Source organism: Hyla sarda, chromosome 7 (assembly GCF_029499605.1).
Source record: "Hyla sarda isolate aHylSar1 chromosome 7, aHylSar1.hap1, whole genome shotgun sequence".
Lineage (NCBI taxonomy): Eukaryota > Metazoa > Chordata > Amphibia > Anura > Hylidae > Hyla > Hyla sarda.
Genome location: NC_079195.1, coordinates 127,470,768 through 127,486,799, shown reverse-complemented (window position 1 = coordinate 127,486,799; position 16,032 = coordinate 127,470,768). Strand labels below are relative to the sequence as shown.

The 16,032-nt window shown below is 44.2% G+C and overlaps 2 protein-coding genes across 3 annotated transcripts in view; one reads left to right on the top strand and one right to left on the bottom strand.

Moving 5' to 3' along the window:
* The window catches only part of C7H10orf105 (chromosome 7 C10orf105 homolog), a 41,187-nt gene extending 30,581 nt beyond the window's left edge, over positions 1–10,606 (bottom strand). The window contains exon 1 of one of the 2 annotated variants that reach the window (XM_056530716.1): positions 10,588–10,606. The gene's annotated coding sequence lies outside the window, so the exon portion shown is untranslated. Of the gene's footprint in view, positions 1–1,000; positions 1,139–10,587 lie in introns of those variants that run through there. The other variant, XM_056530717.1, reaches the window with a different exon arrangement.
* CDH23 (cadherin related 23) overlaps positions 1–16,032 on the top strand; it is a 1,135,250-nt gene that overhangs the window by 827,828 nt on the left and 291,390 nt on the right. The gene's annotated exons all lie outside the window — the stretch shown is intronic.

The window sequence follows — 16,032 nt, the reverse complement described above, 5'->3', positions numbered from 1 at the left end:
TGTCTCCCAAACAGCCCATTTCCCCCTGTGGGATGTTTACATGGTACAGTCTGGTAGCTGGATTTTGTTCACTGAATGCCAGCCTTCAGGTTGCTCTGAAGTTGAGATGGGCTTAAAAGAGGAGGGGGAGGGAGAGGTGGTGTGAAGGTTCATATAAAGAGCCTCTTTATATTCTTCTCTACAAGTGTATTTCCAGTGGCAACAGCTTTATAAAAAAGTTTGGAAAGTATAACATGATTTCCTTTATTGAATGTAGTAATGATGTAATATGCATATCTATACACATCCAGGGTTTAGATGATTATTGGTAATGGCCATGTACACCAAGAGATTTTTTATTAGGGTGGCAACAATTGCAAAATAAACTGTGGCAAAAAAAAAAAGCCTTGTTTATTCCCTGGAGTTTTTTGACTCACTTAATACTAGAAATGAGTGAGCCAAGACAGGTAAACCCGGTCTCGCTCCCAACCTTATTGTGACAGCAGCTTGCAATATTAATAGCAAAATGGATGAGAAACACGTATGGTTTTGGCACCTAAATGAAAAGAGGAAGTACTGCAGAAGAGGAAGAAAAAGCACAACAGGGTGTGCCCCTAGTGAGGATGGCTGAGGTTCACTGGAAAGGTGAACAAACTTGGGGTACCCTTACCCTTAGGTGTTGCGCTGAGGGCACAATACCTACAGTAGCATCTGGAGAGAGAGAGGTACGGGTTAACCGACAAGGGGAACACCCGGGGATGACGTCAGCCAGTCTGGTATAGGTATAGTGCAAAACAGTGACATTTACGCCTGACATTTAATCCTACCTTTTCTGATGACATGGACTATGTTAAAGAGTACCTATCATCAATTTAATCCTACCTTTTCTGATGACATGGACTATGTTAAAGAGTACCTTTTATCAACTAAAATGTCCCTAACCCCCCCCCCCCCCATCTGTCCCTGACACTCACTAACTCTATCCCTGTCATTATTTCTGCTTCAAACCCCCTATAAATACCTTTTAGCTGTCAGGTTCGGCAGCTCCATCTCCTGCCGTTTACGAGGGGAGGAAGGGGTTGTGCCCCAGCAGGCGCTACATCACTGAGGCCTGCTGGGAGGGACTGCTTCCACCCTCACTTCATGCTGGACCGAGGAGAGCAGCAGAGCTTGCAGCTGCTGGCCTGCAGGGAGAAGTTGAGATCTTCTTACACACAGCTCTGTCCCCTGTCTTTAGCCAGCCGGCCATGTCTGCAGTTGCTGCGGGTACAGCGCTTGCTCCCACCTGTCTGATTGACAGGCAGGGAGCAGCGCTGTGCTGATCAGATGTCTCGGCTGCAGTCTGAGATTTCAGACTCATGCCAGCCCAGCATGAGTTCAAAATCTATAACAGACTAGCGGCCAGGACACGCCCCCGTTTCCAAGTCCTTAAGGACCGAGGGCGTATGGATACGCCCTGAGCATTTCCGGCCCCCACCGCTAGCCGGAGGGGAGTCGGAGCCGGATGCCTGCTGAAATCGTTCAGCAGGCATCCCGGCATATCGCCCAGGGGGGTCATTATGTCCCCCCATGTCGGCGATTGCCGCAGATCACTGGACAATTCAGTCCAGCGATCTGCGGCGGATTCCGGGTCAATCGGGACTCCAGTGACCCGATGACCCGGAATTACTGGCTGATCGGGGCCGTCAGAGACGGCCCCGAACAGCCAGAGTCTGCAGGAGTGAGGTGGCACTGGTGCCACCTCACGATCGCCCTGATTCGTCGGCCGGATTACCGGCCGACCAATCAGGGCGCCTGCTGCGGGTGTCACTCCCGCAACCCGCTCCGCCCCTCTTCCGGAGGGCGTGAGCGGGTGCGGGAAGACGACCCCCGGTGCTGGGGACCCCGATTCCCGGCGTCCCTGTTGGGATCGGGGCCCCAGGAGCAGCGGCGGAGACGACGAGGGACTGACCTGCGCGGCGAGGATCGTTGGAGGTAGCAACAGCTCCCAGCATGCAACAAGGGCATGCTGGGAGCTGTAGTTATGCAACAGCAGGAGGCAGACCACCACAACTCCCAGCATGCCCTTATGGGCATGCTGGGACTTGTAGTTTTGCAACAGCTGGAGGCACATTCTTTCTATGGAAAAGTGTACCTTCAGCTGTTGTGTAACTACAACTCCCAGCTTGCACAATCAGCTAAAGTGCATGCTGGGAGTTGTAGTGGTGCATCTGGTGGTTGCATAACTACAACTCCCAGCATGCCCGTTGGCTGTCGGTGACTGCTGAGAGTTGTAGTTTTGCAACAGCTGAAGGCACACTGAGTTAAGTAGTAAACCAGTGTGTCTCCAGCTGTTGCATAACTACAATCCCCAGCATCCCCAGCCAATGTAGTATGCCTCCGGCTGTTGCATAACTACAAGACCCAGCATGCCCTTCAGCTGTCCGTACATGCTGGGGGTTGTAGCTTTTGCAACAGCTGAAGGCACACTGGTTGCAAAACACTGAGTTTGTTACCAAACTCGGTGTTTCACAACCTGTGTGTCTCCAGCTGTTGCAAAACTACAACTCCCAGCATGCACTGATAGACCGTACATGCTGGGAGTTGTAGTTTTGCAACAGCTGGATGTTTCCCCCCCCCCCCCCCCAATGTGAACGTACAGGGTTAACTCACATGGGCGGAGGATTACAGTAAGTATCCGGCTGCAAGTTTGAGGTGCGGCAAAGTTTCTGTCGCAGCTCAAACTGCCAGCGAGAAACTACTGTGAACCCCCGCCCATGTGACTGTACCCTAAAAACACTACACTACACTAACACACAATAAAATAAAAAGTAAAAAACACTACATATACACATACCCCTCCCCAGCCCCCCTCCCCTGCCCAATAAAAATGAAAAACGTCTGGTACGTCACTGTTTCCAAAACGGAGCCTCCGGCGGTTGCAAAACTACAACTCCCAGCATGCACTGATAGACCGTACATGCTGGGAGTTGTAGTTTTGCAACAGCTGGATGTTCCCCCCCCCCCCCCAATGTGAATGTACAGGGTACACTCACATGGGCGGAGGATTACAGTAAGTATCCGGCTGCAAGTTTGAGCTGCGTCAAATTTTCTGCCGCAGCTCAAACTGCCAGCGAGAAACTACTGTGAACCCCCGCCCGTGTGACTGTACCCTAAAAACACTACACTACACTACCACAAAATAAAATAAAAAGTAAAAAACACTACATATACACATACCCCTACACAGCCCCCCTCCCCTCCCCAATAAAAATGAAAAACGTCTGGTACGCCACTGTTTCCAGAACGAAGCCTCCAGCTGTTGCAAAACAACTACTCCCAGTATTGCCAGATAGCCACTGACTGTCCAGGCATGCTGGGAGTTTTACAACAGCTGGAGGCCCCCTGTTTGGGAATCACTGGCGTAGAATACCCCTATGTTCACCCCTATGCAATCCCTAATTTAGGCCTCAAATGCGCATGGCACTCTCACTTTGGAGCCCTGTCGTATTTCAAGGCAACAGTTTAGGGCCACATATGGGGTATCGCCGTACTCGGGAGAAATTGGGCTTCAAATTTTGTGGGGTATTTTCTGCTATTACCCTTTTTAAAAATGTAAAATTTTTGGGAAAACAAGCATTTTAGGTAAAAAAAAAAAATTTTTTTTTACATATACAAAAGTCATGAAACACCTGTGGGGTATAAAGGTTCACTTAACCCCTTGTTACGTTCCCCGAGGGGTCTAGTTTCCAAAATGGTTTGCCATGTGTTATTTTTTTTGCTGTCCTGGCACCATAGGGGCTTCCTAAATGCGGCATGCCCCCAGAGCAAAATTTGCTTTCAAAAAGCCAAATGTGACTCCTTCTCTTCTGAGACCTGTAGTGCGCCAGCAGAGCACTTTTCACCCCCATATGGGGTGTTTTCTAAATCGGGAGAAATTGTGCTTCAAATTTTGGGGGGTGTTTTCTGCTATTACCCTTTTTAAAAATGTAAAAATTTTGGGAAACCAAGCATTTTAGGTAAAAAAAAATAAAAAATGTTCACATATGCAAAAGTCGTGAAACACCTGTAGGGTATTAAGGTTCACATTACCCCTTGTTACGTTCCCCGAGGGGTCTAGTTTCCAAAATGGTATGCCATGTGTTTTTTTTTTGCTGTTCTGGCACCATAGGGGCTTCCTAAATGCGGCATGCCCCCAGAGCAAAATTTGCTTTCAAAAAGCCAAATGTGACTCCTTCTCTTCTGAGACCTGTAGTGCGCCAGCAGAGCACTTTTCACCCCCATATGGGGTGTTTTCTGAATCGGGAGAAATTGGGCTTCAAATTTTGGGGGGTATTTCCTGCTATTACCCTTTTTAAAAATGTAAAAATTTTGGGAAACCAAGCATATTAGGTAAAAAAGTATTATTTTTTTTTACATATGCAAAAGTCGTGAAACACCTGTAGGGTATTAAGGTTCACATTACCCCTTGTTACTTTCCCTGAGGGGTCTAGTTTCCAAAATGGTATGCCATGTGTTTTTTTTTTTGCTGTTCTGGCACCATATGGGCTTCCTAAATGCGGCATGCCCCCAGAGCAAAATTTGCTTTCAAAAAGCCAAATGTGACTCCTTCTCTTCTGAGACCTGTAGTGCGCCAGCAGAGCAATTTTCACCCCCATATGGGGTGTTTTCTGAATCGGGAGAAATTGGGTTTCAAATTTTGGGGGGTATTTTCTGCTATTACACATTTTAAAAATGTTAAATTTTTGGGAAACCAAGCATTTTAGGTAAAAAAAAAATATTTTTTTTACATATGCAAAAGTCGTGAAACACCTGTGGGGTATTAAGGTTCACTTTACCCCTTGTTACGTTCCCTGAGGAGTCTAGTTTCCAAAATGGTATGCCATGTGTGTTTTTTTGCTGTTCTGGCACCATAGGGGCTTCCTAAAGGTGACATGCCCCCCAAAAACCATTTGACGCTCCTTCCCTTCTGAGCCCTCTACTGCGCCCGCTGAACAATTAACATAGACATATGATGTATGTGCTTACTCTAGAGAAATTGGGTTTCAAATACAAGTAAAAATTTTCTCCTTTTTACCCCTTGCAAAAATTCAAAAATTGGGTCTACAAGAACATGCGAGTGTAAAAAATGAAGATTTTGAATTTTCTCCTTCACTTTGCTGCTATTCCTGTGAAACACCTAAAGGGTTAATACACTTACTGAATGTCATTTTGAATACTTTGGGGGGTGTAGTTTTTATAATGGGGTCTTTTATGGGGCATTTCTAATATGAAGGCCCTTCAAATCCACTTCAAACGTGAACTGGTCCATGAAAAATAGCGAGTTTGAAAATTTTGTGAAAAATTTCAAAATTGCTGCTGAACTTTGAAGCCCTCTGGTGTCTTCCAAAAGTAAAAACTCATAAATTTTATGATGCCAACATAAAGTAGACATATTGTATATGTGAACCCAAAAAAAAAAATATTTTGAATATCCATTTTCCTTACAAGCAGAGAGCTTCAAAGTTAGAAAAATGCAAAATTTTCATTTTTTTCAGCAAATTTGGGGATTTTTCACAAAGAAAGGATGCAAGTTACCATAAAATGTTACAACTAAGTTAAAGTAGAATATGTCACGAAAAAACAATCTCGGAATCAGAATGATAACTAAAAGCATTCCAGAGTTATTAATGTTTAAAGTGACAGTGGTCAGAATTGCAAAAAACGCTCCGGTCCTTAAGGTGAAAAAGGGCTCGGTCCTTAAGGGGTTAATGATTGGAATTCATTATTAGCTGACTGTACCTTTAAAATGTTAAGAATTATTTGCGATAAGAGGACTGTACATTGTGTCAAACTAAATATTGTGATTATGGCACTGCATAATGACTTAAAACGATTCCACATGCACTGGAATTTTAATAAAATTTATCACAACATATCTACCATGCTCATCAGATTAGAAACTGATCTGATTGAGAAAAAAGCAAACAAATATATATAATAGGGATAGAACAGATTACAATTCAGGTGACCCATGGGCCTTGCAAAAAAAAAAAAAAAATAATAATAACAGTAACCAACCTATTTCCGATAATAGTACATAATAGTATCACTTCTAATATACCTTAACATATACCCAGGGCTTATAACCCAAGAAGAGCACACATTGACACTAGGGACAATAACAAAGGAGCTGCGCTCAATTTCACAAGCAGCAAATACCAACGTCCACATGCCCAACAACATGTGAGAAATAAACATAACACAAATTTACCAATAATAAACAAAAAATCCTCATCATCAGATTTACCCAACAAGCAGACAGACATTGGGACAGTGAACAACGATATTGCACCTCGCAATATCCCTTACAGCATAACACCATTCCACAAACACCGCGGTCAGCATCCACGACCTCGAGAGAAATAGCTTCACCCGCACTCCCAGAAGTCTGTTTCTCCAGGCCAGTAAAATGGTTCTTCAAAATTGCACCAGTAATACAACTGTGTCTATTCCCTTCCTCAGACTTTCACCTTCTCCTCCTCCTTCTACATTAGTTCATTTGCCTCCTCCTAACACTAATGTCATTGATCTACTGGCTATATCAATATACCAGATGCCGGTTAGGGCATTCTCTAGTATACCCTTGGATACATCTCCAGCATCGGAGCCAGATAACAACATTACAGTGATTGATAATACAGTGGTCCCTCAACATATGATATTAATTGGTTCCAGGAGAACCATCATATGTTGAAACCATCTTATGTTGAGTACATATGTCTATGTAAAAATGGTAATTGGTTCTGGGGCCTCGGAACCATTGTATGTTGAATACATATCTCTATGGGAAACTGCTAATTGGTTCTGGGATGACCATTGTATGTGGAGTGTATGGGGAGTGTTTAACAAACCAGGGTGCCTCCAGCTGTTACACAACTACAACTCCCAGCATGCATGTACAACCATTGACTGTCTGGGCATGCTGGGAGTTATGGTTTTGCTACAGCTGGAAAACCTTAATGCATGGGGTGTATAGACAGGTGGGAACGAGCGCTGTGATACATTGATGCATGGGGTGTATAGTGTATATTTATTGTATGTGATGTGTGACATCGCATACAGTACTGTACAGTTCTTTAAATACCTTCAGGGGGGACAGAATGTCTTCCATTACGATCCTGCCGACTACAGCTCTATAAGAAAGGAAGGGGAGGGCAGCCAGCAGCTCATTGGATGCCTGCAGCAAGATGCTGCAGGCTATTGGCTATGGCTGCACTGGGGGGGCGGGGCTTACACGGAGCTCACAGTGGAAGCCTGCGTGAGTTAGCAGGACAGCATGTGAGTAACAGGAGGCAGAACGGGGCACATGGGGTACATTAACAACTATCTGTCAGTTGTTAAAGTTGTCTGCGCTGTCAGATAGCTGTTTGTACGATGGCCCCGACACACAGCAGCATCATATGTCGATGCTGCCTTCAACATACGATGGGCTCTGAGAGGCCATCGTATGTTGAAATTATCATATGTCGGGGCCATTGTAAGTCGGGGGGTCACTGTACAGACAATCATACTTACAATGTTCCTTTTGCCGCAGGAGCTGTGAGTCTCCCTATGGTAGGTGCTGGTTCATCTACAACTGATCCACTTTTTTTAGGGGCCCGTCCAAAAAAGAATCAAATGATTACTCAATTCTTCAGTCCCAGGAGCCTAAAAAGAAAAAAAGAAGGCCCTGTGGATGCCGAGGGGGCAAAAAATGAAAAGTGGAAGCTTCACAACAATAAAAGACACCACATAGCTCCAAAGATAAAGGAAATAGTAACACTAATTCAGTGTATATTGTAAGGATTCCTCCTTGGGGATAGCTCCGGGATCATCCTGGACACTGCCACGGGACACGTTTCCACTCAATAAACCCGCAGACAATGGTTATTCATGCAAGCCTGGCACCTTGCCAGCTTTATTTAGACAGGTTGCAGGTGAAAAACAAACATAATGCAGGAACAAAATAAAATCCTAGACCGTCTGGTCACTGACTACACATATCAGCATGCCCTGACTACGAACTGGTGAGCTACCCTCAGCCAGTTAAACATGTGTCTCCTGCAACCTGTTACTCACAGTTCACACCACTTCTTGGACCACTCGCAGCGCCTTCTGCGTGTTACCTAAACAGGGCCCGTGTGTCTCCCCCTCTAACAGCCAGCATACTGTTTCCAAGGGAGAGCACAGATTAGACTGAGTCTCCATCTCATTTACACCTCCCTTCCCAGCTGCCTCATTACTTAAGAAACAGGTGAGAGAATCTTCAGGGTGAGCAAAGGAAATACACCCTTTCCTTGCCACCTTATCACAATATTCATAATTGATCTAGATACAAACTGACATCTCTTGGTAATCACTTTCAACTCTCTTTACCCTGTAAAGGTTTTTTATTATTCCGGAAAATAATAGCAAAAATAAGCATAATTGCTAAAATTTGTAAATTGATAGTGACATCATAATAGAAAAAGAAAAAAACAATGAACCATCTCAGGAACCAAAATTTATGCCCACAAGACACCAATCCTTCAAACTACCTTCATCGTTTTATCCGGTCTACAAGGCTCATATATAGAGGTTTTCTCTGAACTGGTTTTTGCTGACTTAAAGAAGTTGACCTCTGCAAACCCCCCAAGGAAACAGAATATCACTGCCCTTGAAAGAAATGCCCTAAAAAAAATCTTCAAAAAAACAAAGATATCGGGCTTGTCATCATGGATCTGGAGTATTATGAGCAAGAGGCAAATCACATCCTTTCAAGTAAAATGTACTATACTACTGTGGATCAAGATCCTTTTCCTAAATTAGAAATGGAACTCCATTCTTTAATCAATAAAAAAGCTTATGACAAAGGACTCTTAACTCAAGATGAACGTAACTATATGATCACAAAAAAATGGTAAAAACCCGTATTTTTATCCACAAAGATGTGAATAAGCCCCCAGGACGGCCCATCATTTCCAGCACCCAATTTACCACCAGTAATGTGGCCGACTATGTGGATCTTTATTTACAAGATTATGTTTTATCCCTACAAAGCTATCTTCGTGATTCGTCTCATTTGATAGGATCCTTATTGGAGATTCTGTGGAAGCAAGAATGGACGTTAATTACATGCAAACTCATGGCCCTTTATAGCAACATTGATCATGCTAAAGGTCTTAACTGTGTCCGAGAATTTTTGGACAAGGATTCCACTTTATCCATTCTCCATAGAGAGTTTTTAATAAACTGTCTCTCTTTAATTTTATGCAATAATTTTTTTTATTTACAATCGGAAAATATACCATCAGGAGATCTTCACCGCAATGGGGGCCAAAATGCCCCCCCCCCCCGGTTTTGCTAAAGTATTTATGGGATCCTTTGAGCAGCTATTCATTTGGAAAAATCCACAATTATCTCCACATATTATATTGTACCGCCGCTTTATTGATGACCTCTTTTTTTTTTTTTTTAACTGGGAGGGCCCACTGGGGTCTGAAACTATACTTTTGGAAACCCTGAACACTAATGACTGGGGCATTTTGTTCACTATGGAAGCTAGCACAGAAGCCATCACGTTCTTAGACTTATGTATATTTCACGACCATCAATCGTTTTTTACCTCTATACATTTTAAATCCATTGAAGCGAACAGCTATTTGGAGTTTCTAAGTGGACATAAAAAAAAATGGATCCGTAATATATCTTTATAGCCAATATCGCCTCATCCGAAAAAATTGCACAAAAGACAGTATCGCCTCATCCGAAAAAATTGCACAAAAGACAGTGATTTTTATGCAGAGTCTTGAATTTTAAAGGAATATTTTAGATGAAAAAATAATTCATCTCAAATTATTGATAATGCCTTTGAAAGGGCAAAAAAACGAGATCAAAGAAGTTGCCTTGTGTCAAAACAGATAAAGAAAGACCCAACGCAAGCCCAGAAATACACAGCTAATTTTATCACTACGTTTAACAGCCAAACTACTGATATCGAAAATATTCTTAAGACACATTGGCATTTTCTCCAACAAGATGCCTGTTTGAAAAAATCATTGCCGGAAGTACCTTACATTCAGATGGGCCCCTAATCTTAAGAGCTTACTGGCCCCCAGTCAGATAAGACAGCAACGTTCTACTGGTAATAGCCGAGCAGATTTTCCAACTAAACCCGGCAATTATAAATGTAATAGATAAAACTGCCTATGTTGCACAGAAATCACCCATAGAAACAGAGGTTATCTCCAGAAGAACTGGTAAAACCTTCAAAATAAAAACTCACCTCAATTGTCAATCTTGCCACACAACAAAGACGGATCGCCAGAATATTAAAACTAAATTTCAACTACATGGAGTGTCCAGGAATTATGCCAATTTCCATCCAGATGTTGAAAATTAAAAGGGTTCCCAAATATTGCTCAAACAGGTTTGAGCAATTAAAATGCAAAGAAGTCTACTGGATATATTGATTGGGAACCATTTCTCCGGAAGGTTTCAATGAATTGTCAGAAGTCATCCTGTAGTTATACACCTTATTTTACATCCTCTTTTAATGTAAATATGCTAGAAATCATGTATTATTATAGTTCCAGCAGACCACAACATTATATGACAAGCGCTACTTACATTCCGTCCGCTTTTCTTACTGGTTTGTCCTGATTTCTCGGAGCATGTATTAGCCTTTTCAGAATTCTTCTTCTATCTCAGGATCATACACAGCATACTGACCATTGCCACCTGGTGGTTCATTTTCTACATTACACACAAAAAGCCAATTCTTTAGAAACACTGCCATCTACTGGCAGTAGTTTTAATAGCAGTACTATTCAGTAAATTCCCAGCTCACAAGTGATGCTTTTAATGTATGTCTTTTGTAGTGTAAAATTTTACCATTATCATTTATCATTTTAACATGGTATTCATTTGAACAATTTTTAATTTATTGTCTATTGCTTGTAATGTAATTATATGTTTTTACCTTGTTTTTTTTGCACACGACCTATAACCCAGAAGAGATCATTAAGACATGTATTTAACTAGCTTGTGTTTGTATATACTGTATGCCTGATGAAGATCCTAGTTCAGGGTCGAAAGGTGTTGCATTAAAATTACTTTATCCTACTACCGGGAGAAGTGCCTTCATTTGGGGGGGGGGGGGGGGGGAATATTTTTCCACTAAGAGGAAGTATTGGGAACACTAAGATGATGTCAGAGTAGCCCAGCACACTTTGCAGTTAACAGCAAGATCACATGACCCCAGGGTATCAAATCATTGCTTTGCATTATGTGCCATACAGCTCCCAGGCCAATAGGACACAGCACAGGGGTGGGTTTAAGAGGCTGATAAAGCCCTATACAGTGTATTGCGGCTGCCATTTTGGAAATAAAGCTGGGAAATCAAGGACTACTGATCCCAGAAAACCTTCTCAAATTTTATAGAATTTAAAAGAAAGCTGAGCAAAGTATTGTTCAGTAAGCTTCTGACACCTGCAGTACTGTGTCTAGTTGGTGCACTATAAATCCCAGCCAGCAATGAATGAGCATATAAAAGCTTTCACATTACACGCAAAGCACAGCATAATTTAGTGGGCTGACCTCAGACAGTGACCTCCTGTCACCTGCAGTAATGTGTAGTTAGTGCACTATAAATCCCAGACAACAGTGAATGTGCCTAAAAAAGGTAACAGATTACAATTGTTCAGTGGGCTGTCCACAGACAGTGAAATACTGTCACCTGTAGTACTGTGTTCAGTTGGTGCACTACAAATCCCAAACAGCAGTGAATGAGCCTATGAAAGCTATCATATTACAAATACCTAGCAAACTGAGTAAAGCAGTGGGTTCACCTGTATTTTATCATAAATACTAATCAAAAGCATTGTGACCGTGAAAGAGCCGTCTAAGGCTCAATACATGTATTTTCTGGGTTTAAACAAACATAGTATTTCTACCTGGGTTTAACATATATACGCAGTTAAAAGCATTGAGATTAAAGGCAGCATATCCATCTTAAGACAGGTTATGTGTTTTTTCTGGGTTTATTTAAACATAATGGGGATGATTTATCAAAACCTGTGCAGAAGAAAAGCTGCTGAGTTGCCCATAGCAACCAATCAGATCACTTCTTTCACTTTGCAGAGGCCTTGTTAAAAATGAAAGAAGCAATCTGATTGGTTGCCATGGGCAACTGGGCAACTTTTCTTCTGCACAGGTTTTGATAAATCTCTACCTGGGTGCCAGATGGTAGTAGAAGCAGCAGTATTAGCAAGCAAAATTTTTCACTGACTCGTTCAAGGTCTTCTCAGAGAAGAGTCTGACAATATGACATTGAGCCATGTGTCAGATGATTCCTCATCATCTACAGTTATATGGTGCGGTGGAAATTTCCATCCTAGATGGTCTGTTCCATTATCTCTGTCTTTGCTTCAAACCCTTCCCCCCAAAACCCCACCTCCAGTGCTAAATGGAAGGATAGCAATAGCCAAGAGGAGGAGTTGTGTGAGGACAGTCAATCTTTGGAGTGTGTTGCTGAGGAGGGGGAAGCAGTGGCCAAGAATTGCACTGTGATGGACAAGTGAAGAGCAGGAGGGTAGTGGTAGTGTTAGCAAAAAAGAGTGTAGCCGAGGCAGTCCTCTCTGCTTTGCCCGTTCATATGAAAAAAAACAAGGGTAAGAGCGCTCCATAGTGTAATTCAAATAGGGAAATCAATGATAAAAGGGAAGCATGAAAGCCGCTCACCCTGACATGTTGTGTAGCCATATACACAACAATGGTAATACGTATAGGTATAAAAGAGACGTCAGCTGCCCTTCGTCTAGATTATATGTTGTGATGACTCGCTCTTGCATACAGGCGCAGTTTCAGTATAGAGGCAAAGAAACAGGGCTTTCAAATCAAAGTTCAGTGTTTTATGCACACAACTAACAGTCTTAAAGGGGTACTCCGCCCCTGGACATCTTATCCCCTATCCAAAGGATAGGGGATAAGATGTCAGATCGCCAGGGTCCCGCTGCTGGAGACCTCCGGGATCTTCGCTGCGGCACCCCGCTATCATTACTGCACAGAGCAGACTCGCTCCGTGCATAATGACCAGCGATAAAGGGGCCGGAGCATTGTGACGTCACAGCTCCGCCCCACGTGACATCACGGCCCGCCCCCTTAATGCAAGTCCATGGGAGGGGGAGTGATGGCCGCAACGCCCCCTCCCATAGACTCTAATTGAGGGGCGGGCCGTTACGTCACGAGGGGGCAGATCCATGACGTAACGATCCTCCGGCCCCTGTATTGCCCGACATTACGCACGGAGCGAGTCTGCTCTGTGCAGTAATGATAGTGGGGTGCCGCAGCCAAGATCCTGGGGGTCCCCAGCAGTGGTACCCCGGCGATCTGACATCTTATCCCCTATCCTTTGGATAGGGGATAAGATGACTAGGGGCATAGTACCCCTTTAAATGCCGAACAAAGGAAAAAGAAACAGAAAGTCCAGCTTCGTTCCATAGTTGTTTGTCCACACCTGAGTTCATGCCATGCGGCATGCTATCAAGCAAGTCTTTTCCAGGCCTGCAGGCAGTCTGCTCACCAGCTTCCAAACTCTCAGGGACAAATTCCACTCTCAGCTCTCTCTCTCTCACTGGCAGTGTGAGTTGAAATTAGCAAATCCCCCCCAGCTGGTGAGGCATCCTAGCTATAAGGTCAACAAAAGATGGCCTGGATTGTGGGGAATGGCCCCCAACCGACACTTGACCATTACCAGTAAGGCCTTCCAGTCATACTACGGCCACAGTGACAGTCTGTATCGCAGCACAGACACTGAATAAATACCGGCTCTTACTTCACCAAGGCCAGGAGCCTTGGTGACACATCAACCACCATGCCTTTCACCTTCTCACATACCCCCCCCCCCCTTTGTTCAAGCCCAAGGGGTTGAACACTTGTGCAAAAGTGGACTCTTGATAGGGCATCGGTGTTGCCTAGCAAACGACCCGCTCTGTGTTCAACCTTAAACTTGAAATTCTGTAATGACAGAAACCACCTGGTGACCCTGGCATTTTTGTCCTTGGCTTGGCACATCCACTTAAGGGGAAATGATCCGTCATGAGACGAAATTTCCTCCCCAACAGATAATAGTGGAGAGACTCGAGTGCCCACTTAATGGCCAGGCTCTCTCTCTCCACTATACTATACCTGGTTTTGGCCGGATCAGTTTGCCGTTGAGAAAGACAACGGGATGCTCTTCCCCTTTGACTTCCTGGGAGAGTACAGCACCAAGACCTACCTCAGAGGCATCGGTCTGTACCACAAATTCCCTCTGCCTGTTTGTTACAATGCACCACTACAGACTTGCGTCCCTTCAGGAGGTCTGTTAGGGGGCAACCACCTTAGCAAAATGGGGGATGAACCTCATATAGTAACCCACCATTCCTAGAAACGACTTCACCTGTCGGGTAGTGACAGGTGGGGGCCAATTCCAGATGGCCTCTATTTTGTTTACCTGGGGTTTGACAACTCCACGCCAAATGACATACCCCAGGTATTTGGTCTCTTCCAACCCTATGGCACATTTTTTGGGGTTAGCAGTTAACCCGGCTTTCCTAAGGGAGTGTTCCACTGCCTGTACTTTTGGAAGGGGACTTTCCCAGTCTGTACTGTGGATGATGATATTGTGCAGGTAAGCTGAGGCATACTGACATGTGGCCGAAGTACAATATCCATTAGCCTTTGAAATGTAGCGGAGCGCCATGTAAACCAAAGGGTAACACCTTGTACTGAAATAAACCTTCTGAAGACAAAGGCTATTTTCTGTTTGGCAGCCTCCAGTACCCTTTTGTGAGGTCCAAAACAGAATAATACAAAACCTGTCCTAGCTTCTCAGTAAGCTCATCCACTCGGGGCATGGGATATGCATCAAACTTGGACACCTCATTAAGTTTGCAGAAATCGTCAAAGAACCGCAACGTACCGTCTGGCTTGGGTATTAAGATTATCGGACTGGCCCACTCACTCTTTGACTCCTCGATGATATCCAATTTTAACATCTGCTGTACTTCTTCTGAGATAGCTTGTCACCGCGACTCAGGTACCCGGTTTGGTTTCAACCGTATTTTAACCTGGGGTTCAGTGACAATATCATGGCGGATGACAGAAGTACGTCCAGGAAGGTCTGAGAACACATCGGTGTTCCTACTGACGAACTCCCTGGCCTCCTGAGTCTGTGCCGAAGAAAGGCTGTCAGCAATTTTCACTGTGGCAACTGCTTCCTTCGTACCAGACTGAGGGGTGGGAAACTCCACCCTAACAAACCTGGCGGGGGACTGTCATCCACACTAGTCTCCCTATCTTTCCAAGGTTCCAACAAGTTAACACTTGCTCTGGCTTCCTCTGCCTGGGCTGGTGTACCCTGTACATCACCTCCCCTACCTTTTCAATCACTTCGTAGGGACCTTGCCACCTAGCCAGAAACTTACTGTCGACCGTTGGTACCAGAACCAAAACCTGATCCCCCGGGTTAAAATTCCGAACCAAGCCTGGCGGTTATAAACTCTGCTCTTGGCTCCCTGAGCTTCTTCCATATGTTCCCTAACCAAGGGCAATACTGTTTCCATCTGTTCCTGCAACTGAGTGACATACTCAACTACACTTTTGTGCGGCATGGGCTGTTGTTCCCAGGCCTCTTTGGCTATGTCTAAAAGACCAGGTGGATGTCTGCCATACAGCAGTTCAAATGGCAAGAACCCAGTAGAGGCCTGGGGCACTTCTCGCACTGCGAACATGAGATAGGGCAGCAAAAGATCCCAATACTTTCCATCTCTAGCCACCACCGACTTCAACATATTTTTTAATGTTTGGTTTAACTTTTCTACCAGGCCATCCGTCTGCGGGTGATACACGGAGGTCCGTAGCTGTTTTACCTACAGTAACTTACTGAGTTCTTTCATTACTTTTGACATAATTGGGGTGCCCTGATCAGTCAATACCTCTTTAGGTAAGCCCTCTCAGGAAAACTTCTCCATTAGCTCCTTAGCTATGAGTTTGGCCGAGGTATGCCGAAGAGGCAGTGCCTCGGGATACCGA